Below are 9,388 nucleotides of genomic sequence, written 5' to 3'. Positions count from 1 at the left end.
ATGTTTCTGGATTCTTAACTCTGTTTAATGGGTCTATTTGTCTCTATTTACACCAATTTCATACTATCTTAATGACCGTTGCATTATTATAAGTTTTGATATCTGGCAGTGCAAGTTCTTCAACTTTCTTCTTCTTCAATTTCACCTTGACTATTTTTTTACCCTTTGTATTTCCATATATATTTTAGAATTAGCTTATCAGTTTTCATAAGAAACGAAAGGAAGGAAGGAAAGAAAGAAAGAAGAAATGAAGGGACGGAAGGATAAGAAGGAGGGAGAAAACCTACTGGGATTTTGATTGATATTACTCCAAGGTGATAAGCTAATTTGGAGAGCATCAATAATTTTACAAGATTGAGTCCTCCAATTCAACTTACATGGTACTTTCCTTCACTGATTTTAATCATAAAAAACTATTCTCTGTAATGTTTTGAAGTTTTTATGGAAAAATCAAATGCATATTTTGCTAAATTTATTCCTATGGAGGTACATGAATTTTTAAAATGCCATTATAAGTGGTATCAAATTAAAAATATTATTTTCTAATATTTATTGTCAGTGTACAAAATTATAATTGATTTTTCTATGTCAAACTTATAGTCATTAGTCTAACTAAATTTACTTATTTAGTCCAATAATTCACCTGTAGATTCTATGTTTACAATTATGTCCACAAATAACATCAAATTCATGTATTTTCTAAACCTTAAGTTTTAAAATTTCTTTTTGTTGCCTAATTACCCTGGTTAGAACCTTCAGCACAACTTTCTATAAAAGTGAGAGAGTGAACATCCTTGTCTTGTTCCTGATCTCAGGTAGAAGCTCATTAAATATAGGTTTATTACACATACTTTTTACAAATTAAGGAGTTCCCTTTTAGTTCTAGTTTGATGAGGGTTATCCTTTCAATCATTAACAGGTACTAAGTTGTATCAAATGCTTTTTAATCAGCTAGCGAGGTGGTCATAGTTTTTTTTCTTTATTCTGTAATTATGTTGAATTATATTGATTGACTTTTAAATATTAAACCAACCTTGCATGTCTGGAGAAAACTTTGCTTTGTTGTGATATTTTATTCCTTTAATATATCTGTAGATTTTATTTGCTAATATTTTGCTTAGGAGTATTATATCTATGTTCCTCCCCTATAATGTTCTTGACAAGTTTCAGTATCAAGGTAATGCTGGCCTCATTAAATGATTAATAATGTGTTTGCTTTTTTTTTTTTTTTCCCTGGAAGGGTTCGTGTAACATTCATACTATATTTTCCTTGAATGTTTGAAAGCAATTTTCCACTCAAACCATCTGGGCCTCAATATTTCCTTGTGGGGGATTTTAAAATATGAATTCAGTTTCTTTAATAAATATATAAATATTTGAATTATCTATTTCTTTTCATATCAGTCTTTTTGCATTATTCTAGTGGTTTGTCCATTTCATTTACATTTTCAAATTCATTAACATAAAATTATTTATAATATCTTCTTAATATTTTTTAATGTCTGTAGGTGTGTATTGGTAATTTATGCCAACTCTCTATTTAATCTAGCTCATTCTTTCCAGGGATTTATTTATTAGTCTTTCTCTAAAGGATATAGACAAATATACAGAAACTCATTATACAATAAAGAATTAAGAGAATGCGAACTGAAATGTACATAGTGACTTGGTGGTTTAAAGCAGGATAAATTATAATTGATTGGAATGCTCAAGAGAGACTAATAAAAGTGGGAAGTGTTTAAGGTAAGCCTTAAAGAAAAGGTAGCATATGGGCAGTATGAATAGAAAAAAAGGCATTGTTGACAAAAGAGAAACTTGGAAATACTCATCTGGGTAAACTATAGCAGAGAACTGGGGAGAGTGAGAAGTCTGAAAGATAGGAAGGTCTGCACTATCAAGAGACTTAAGTCATATGCACAGTGAATATTTTCAATATTTTTTTATCTTGAATATTTAGTAAATGTGAGGAACATGATGTTGAGAAAAGACTTCAAATTTTCCAGACAGTTGATTGGGAGGATGATGATATTTCCAGAAAAAGAAGAAGGCAGGAGAAAGAGCATTTCAGGGTTTAGAAATGTAGACATCATAGGTAGCAGCATAAAAGTGAAGGCTGCAGCCAGGACTGAGTGAGCCATCAAGGGATGGAGCAGCACAATGAGATCGTAATGCTGAGTTCAGAACTGTTGACTACCTTCCTTCAAGGAGTACGAGTTAAAAGGAGTCAGTGAACACAGAAGAGAGAAGGGAGTATGCAGCTATGGAAGCCAAGCAAGCAGGGTTTCTAGCTGAAGAGAATTAGGTGTATCAGCCTTCAGGGCAGCTGAGTGGCAAGGACCAAGAAAGCTACGGGGCTTGGCAGGTGGGGAGTCACTGTTGACCTCGGTGGTATTTAAAGAGATCGTGAATGTTTAGTATCTATGGGAAGAAAAGAGAGAGCTTCATTTTGATGGGCATGCTTTTCCTAGCTATGTAACTCACCTTTTCTTTCTCCCAGGAATTACTTGCTGGTTCTTCCTACATGCCAGGTGCCATGCTAGGTACTCATCGTTTGGTGGTGAACAAAGGAGACATGATCACTCTCCTATTGAGCTTATAATCTAGTGGAGGAACTAAACATCAAATAAATATAACGAAAAAATTTAAAATCATGATTAGTGCTTGGGGCAAAAGAAGAATGGAATATCAAAGAGAATAAAAGGAAGAGCCTGATTTAGACAGCAGGGTAGGGTCAAGAAATGCCTTAGATGGATTGCCTTCAGGGGCATAAATAGATTGTGACAGTATTGAACTAACCAACAAACTGTTGGCTAGTGTCTCATTCAGGGACCATGTTGATTACAAAGTTCTAGAACTTACAGAGTATCACAACTCCCCATGTTTATATAATGCCCCAACCTTACTCCCCATCATATGCCTTTCTTCAGGAGATAAAGATCAAAGGAGAAAATTTGTAGTTTGAGGCCAATTTTTCTTCAAAGCACATGGGGAAGATGAATCCACCAGTGTTAAGTTATAATGTTGGGAGACTAGGAAGGCTAATATGATTAATTGTAATTATCATTTATAATGTATACTCATAATCATATTCCTTCTAGAACTTCTTCATTATCTTTCACTTTTGAAATGCTTCGGTGTCCCAACAGACTTGGGAAGGGGATTTTATTAAGCCCAGATCATCAATCCAAACCTTTTAAGGTAAGGGTGTTGCTACCTCAGAAGCCAAAGAGACATTTGCTAGCCTGGAAAGCACTACATAGTCATTAGCTTCCACAGTCTGTTTAGCAGCCCGCCTGTCATTGAGGTTAGACTGGCCTCAAAATTAACACCCTGCTCTATTTGTCCATCAGCATTGTTGTCTCGTAGAATGTGTTCTCAAGTGGCCGCAGGCAAGCCTTATTTCATGCCAGAGCCGAGCTGGGGGGAGGGGCGGGGGGAATGTCTCAATTAAATTTAGTTTATTCAGTTCCATTTGAAATGAAGCCTGTGTTTAAAAGAAACCCCACTCAATCCTTTTTAAGGCAAGTATCCATCATCTGATCTAACTGGTCTCAGAAATCCTGATGTGGAGCATGTTAGCTCCCTTCTTTTATTGCTGTGACAACTTCAGAATCAGGATGGCTTCTTCTCACTGTCATATGAGCATGGATACCCCAAGCAACACTACTCCCCCCTCCCCACTCTGCATCGAACCCTCTTTCTCCGTGATCTCTGGCCATCCTCTCTCTGTCTCAGCCCTTGCTCACTCCCTGTTATTGCTGCTCAGGTCTCTCGGGTCTTGTCTCACATGGGCACCTTCTCTGTGGGAGCCTTCCTCCCTTGACCTGTCACTGTTAAGACCCTTTGGAATCCGCAGGGACAGCTCACCAGTGACCAGGGGCAGAGCAGCTGTGTCAACTCAGCTTAGGGAAGCTCAAGTATCCAGTGATCCCGGCTGTGTGGAGTTTGAAATTAAGCCCAACATATTACTCACGGCAAAACCAGGGGCCAGCCAAGTTAAATAGAGTGCTCCCCGAAACGTTCACAGGCTGATTAGAGAAGGAAGCTCCAACGTGAAGAGAGGCTATTGTGTGCCTGCGTCTATTTTTTTAAACAACACGCTCTCCACAGTGAGATGGGAAAAGTAGAAACCTCGAAGAATGATATTTATTAACTTAAAAAGCCTGGGCCTTTCACCATATGCTGTGTCCCTTTAACTTCGTAAGAAAGGCCACAATTTTAGTTCTTCTTTTGTCCAGAATCTGTGCTAAGGTGCACGATAAGCATATTCGCATTGCATCTTCCTGATAACACTAGGACGTGGGTACCATTGCTATTCCCCTTTGCAGATGGGCAAACTGAGGCCCTGAGAGAGCAAGTGTAGCTGGAATTTGAACCCTGGCAGTTGGCCTCCATAGAATTACCTGCTGTTAAACAAATGCACATACGCAGAAGCTTTCACAAGAAGAACACCTCAAGAGAAAGCCTGATGTTACCCCGTGGGTCCTGAGGTGAGAGCCAGTTTGTGCTTGAGAGAGATCTGAAGGCTGGGAGTTGAGTAAAGCTGAACACGCCCCATTGAATCAAGCAGGGCTTGAGTTTGCAGATTATTTTCCAACCAGAGGGAGTTCATTGACTTGGAGGAAGAAAGGGGATCATTTAACGAACACACAGAAAATATTTTTATTTTCACCTTTTTTTCTCTCCCTAGCAGAATGGCCCAATCTTCCCACGGGACGGTTCATTCCCTTTGTCAGCCTTCCTACCTGTGATGGCTGTGAAAGGCCCCAAGCTGAGTCCGGGGTCCCCCACTCGCCAGGCCTGCCCCTCCATGTGATCAGGGTACCTGCACCGCCCTTTGCAGCTGCACATCCACTCAGACATGTTTGTGCGAGCACTGAGCACCTCGTTTCTTGAAAAGCCCTGGGAATTAGATTGTTTTCCACACTGCAAGTTTTCATTTGAAAAATAACCCTCTTTGTTTAACTAATGAAAAGGAGGGGCTGTGGCTCACTTCTCAGGCTGGGTAAGAATTCCATGGGCAATAATTTTGTTTCTCAGTGGAAAATGTTTTGGGGTTTTAATGTTGTTTTGCAGACTGGCCTCTGCCCGGCCCTCACTCCAAGGACCACACATACACACATGTGCACACTGGCCCAGGCACAGTGCAGCACTTTCCACCCTTCCCTGGTCGGGGCTGGGGATGGCTGCACTCTCTTTCCAACACCTGCAGAACAGAAGCGAGGTGGGTCAGTGGCTGACACCCAGCCAGAGGCATCCCTGCCTGTTCGGGAACAGAACAACAGAATGCCTTCCCCAGCCGTGTTCTCAACCCCGGAGGCTGGGTGGGCCACAGAGGAAGGAAACTGGACTCCAAACTTCTCTTGTTTCTGTGCATCTCCACGTCAAGCAATTCTCTCACACCATGGAGGGGGTGGTCTGTAACATTCCCTCCTCATTAGGTTAGTATGAAATGGCGATAAACACAGAGCTGTCATTGTTGGACTTAACAGCATGGCCAGCATGGTGCTGAGTGGTCTGGACTGCACGATGCCTATCAAAACATGGCCCCAGAGGCAACTCGGTGGTTGGAGAAAAAGCATGGATGCTCCGATCAGACAGACCCGCTCTGTCACTTAACAGCTTAGCTCATGAGCAAGTGGCTGCTGAACCACTCGGAGCCTGTGTTCACGGCTGTGAATGAGGAAAGTTATTTATCTCACCAGGATGTGCAGTGTCATGGACGGTGTTTGTCACAGAGTAGATGTTCAAGGAACGTCTGTCTTTTTCTCTCCTTTGTTCTCTGAAAGCTGCCCATCTCCTGTCTAAGCGGGGGAAACAAACTTCATTCTTGTGAAATGAGATACAAACGAGAGCTGTCCCAGCAGAACTGAGCACAGAGCAGGCACCCTCACCACAGTACACTAGTTAGTATGAGCTGCGAAGGGGATGTGTCACCAGGAGGGAACTGTCAAGTCTGTTAGCCAGGGAATTTAAAGATTCCCCTCTGTCTAGGTTCTTTGTATGGGAAAGATACATCTGCCCTGAATGCGTGGCTTAAACCCAGTTCTGCTTAAAACCGGCAAAAGGGATATGCAAGATGACTGCTGTATGAAAGCAGACATTTAGGAGATCCACATGCATAAAATGTAAAGAGACAGTCAGCTGTTAGCATGGTGTAAATAAATAACTTTGAAAGAGGATAGAGGTGGTTTGAAACAAGTGTATTAGACCGCTTTGGGTTTTAACTGACAGAAACCCTCTTCTAATATTACCTTAAGCAAATAAATAAGGAAGGAATTCACTGGTTCATATAACTAAGACAGTTTAGGTTATAGATCTTCAGCAGGGGCTGAATACACAGTCGCATTATGTTATTAGAACTAGGTTGTTTCTCTCTCTCCCCCTCTTTCTCACCACCTCTTCGTGTTTCTTATAGCCTAATTCTCTCCTCTTTGTTATTAGCTTCCTACTCTCCGCTTAGCAGCCCCAGAAGAGAGAAATTCTCTCAATAGCGGAATATCCAAGCAGTTAGGGAAGATCCTAACTGAATCAGCCCTGGACCTGTCACTGGCTAGAGGATAAGGTACTATACTTTCTATGTGGTAGTCAACTAAAGTGTTTGGGGGTGCCTACTCTGTGCTTGGCACTGTTCCAGCCACCGGGGATGCAGTGGTGAGCAGGAGAGGTAGAGCCCTTTCCCAGTCTTATGCGAGGCCAGTACTTACAATAGTTGAATCTCGCTGCCTCCTGCTACTCTCCATCAGGAACGAAACAGAAGGATGGCGTCCTCTCAGTTCACAAAGAAGCCGATTCCTCCACAAGATTAACAGACAGTCACCCAATACAATTAGGTGTGCTGAAGGCTCCCACACATAAGGCAAACATATATGTCGTCTCCCCACATTCCGAACCACAGAGCAGCCTCAGTGTGAATGGTGCCTCCTAAGGCGTGCAGCAGTCAGCACTGCCCACCAGAAATGGCCTGAGCTCTAAGGAGACATCACACCCTTGGGAGTTTTTGCAGAAAACTCTCACAACAAGTGCAAATGGCTTCCATCACAAGTAGGGGCAAACAGGCTAACCCGGCAGCTCTTGGCACCTGCTCTTCTTATCCTGGCTGCAGGAGGTTTCCAGAATAAGAACTGTGCAGCTCCTACTGAGTTGTCAATTACTCCTGATGAGCCATGGAGACCATAATAACCCAAGAATTATTTTTAAGGGGACTATATCTATAGCCATATCCATATCCATAACTATATCACCTCTCTATCTACATATAAGATATTACTCATATATAAATATTTGTTCTCTGATCAGAAGAAGGTGGGATGCCCTATAATCAACAGTATGAAGTGAAATCAATGTTTGCACTGTAATGGGCACTATATGGTTTTTGGTTAGAGGAGAAGAAATGGCTTCTCAAAATGTCTGTGTCTGGAGAGATCAGTCGATTTGTGTTTCTTGATGACTTGCATGTGTGATGGGGTGGGAGGTAGGTCTCACCAAATATGATTTATTCAGTGTTTACTGAGTACCTACTGTGTGCTGATGAAGCCTCCACATACTACAACAAATAGTACAGCATTTCTGCTTCATGGATGGAAGAACAGGGACCTATACACAAACTGACCACAGGACAAGTACGGTAAGTGTCCCAAGGGAGATGTGTAAGCTCATGACACTACAATGTGCCCAAGACACGTGATGGGACGTTCATGCTTATGCTGGGGATGAATGGTTTTGCCTCACCTCAGAAGGGCTGCCTAGAACCTCAGCAAGGGGTCTTGGCTGGAAGCTGGGAGATTTGGGAGACAGGTGAGGACAGGCTTTTATGTCAGGCCTTGTAGCCATGTGAAGCCACCACCTGCTAAGCATGCTTAACCTCTGCCGGCCCAAGGTGCTCTGCCACAAACATCCCCAGGGCCTGCTGGACAATCATTACTTTTAGTATGCTTCTTAGTGTCAAGTACTCTGAAATCCACACGGACTGCTCTTATGATATCAGGTTGTCCCAAAGGAGAAACTCAAGAATCGGTGATAAGCACAGCGGGAGAGGGAGCTGGCTGCCTATCTCAAAAGGGCACATCACCATAATCACGGGGATACTGTGAGCATATGCAGAAGGAATGTAAGCAAGGAGTGCATGTCTGGAGTAGCCAAGAGGGTGCATAAACCCGGTGCCCCCTCCCAGCGTCCCTCCCCTTACGGTGCCTTTAAACATGTGATGGGTGCCCACGTCTCCTCCCTGCCCCAGCAGAGCCCGCCTCCCCCTATAGCCACCTTTGCTGCTATTCCACTAAATTCAGCCTGGGGGTCCCCTGGGCTGGCTGTTGCCTTCATATTTCATGCGGAATGTGCAGCTTCCCGGGAGCCTGAGGCATGCCCTGCATTCTGATGGCCTGGCCGGCCTGACACCAGCCAGCCACAGAGCATGCCTAATGAGGAGGCTTACGCTGAGGCGGGAGAGTCAGCCAGGTTGCCAGGGCCAGGCTGCTGCGAACCTGGAGTGGGGTGACAGGGAGGCAGTGAGGGCAGGCCGCGGGGAGACAGGCAGCGAGAGGCTTTCTAAGACACTCGTCTATCGCCAGATACTACCCATGTGGACCGGTTTCCGTGACATCAGGAACAGAGTGAAGGCTCAAATAAGGAGCAATTCAGATCAAGGGACATAGAAAAAGCATAGTTAAAAGAGAAAGGAGAAGCCACACAGACTAAGAGGAGGTTGAAGCTCTGAATCACTCACGTCTCGGTGGGCAGGGCTGCTGCCCAGTTCAGTGTTCCTTCCCAGGTAGGGCTTCTTCAAGTTTCCTCAGAGACCACTTCATTATTGAAAAGAGCCTGCTGAACAGAAGTTTTTCCTTTCCTTAAAGCCTCATCTACCTTAATTTCACACATTACTCCTCATTTTGACTGGCTCTATCAGGATAAATAGACCCGTGCTTCCCCTGGTATCTAGGGCATTTATACCTGGGGGCAGAGTAAGTGCCTGCAGTCACCATCCCAAAGCTACTAGGATTCAGTGCTGACATGCTCAGCATTTCCATTGCCCTCTACCTGACCCTTTAACCATGCCTGGTCCCGTCCGGTCATCTTACCATCCCGCTGAGGCAGGTGAGGCGAGTTCCATTTTACAGATGAGAAAGCCAAGAAGGAAAGAAGTTCCTCTGTGGCCACACAACAGACCAAGGTGTTACACATGGGCCAGGCCTCAGTGCTTTCAAATGAGCTGGTTACCCAGTCACACTTGTCCGCCATTTACTTGAGCGTATGTGCAATGAGGTAGCAAACCCTGATTCCCAGTAATTTATTTTTACTTAGATATAATATCTGTAAGTGGAACTTTTACATTTAATAGAAAAGATAATTAAGTCATGGAATCTAACCAAAAAAACAATCCTTTAAAATT

The sequence above is a fragment of the Hipposideros armiger genome, unplaced genomic scaffold, assembly GCF_001890085.2.
Source record: "Hipposideros armiger isolate ML-2016 unplaced genomic scaffold, ASM189008v1 scaffold_506, whole genome shotgun sequence".
Lineage (NCBI taxonomy): Eukaryota > Metazoa > Chordata > Mammalia > Chiroptera > Hipposideridae > Hipposideros > Hipposideros armiger.
Note: the sequence above shows the minus strand (reverse complement) of the source record.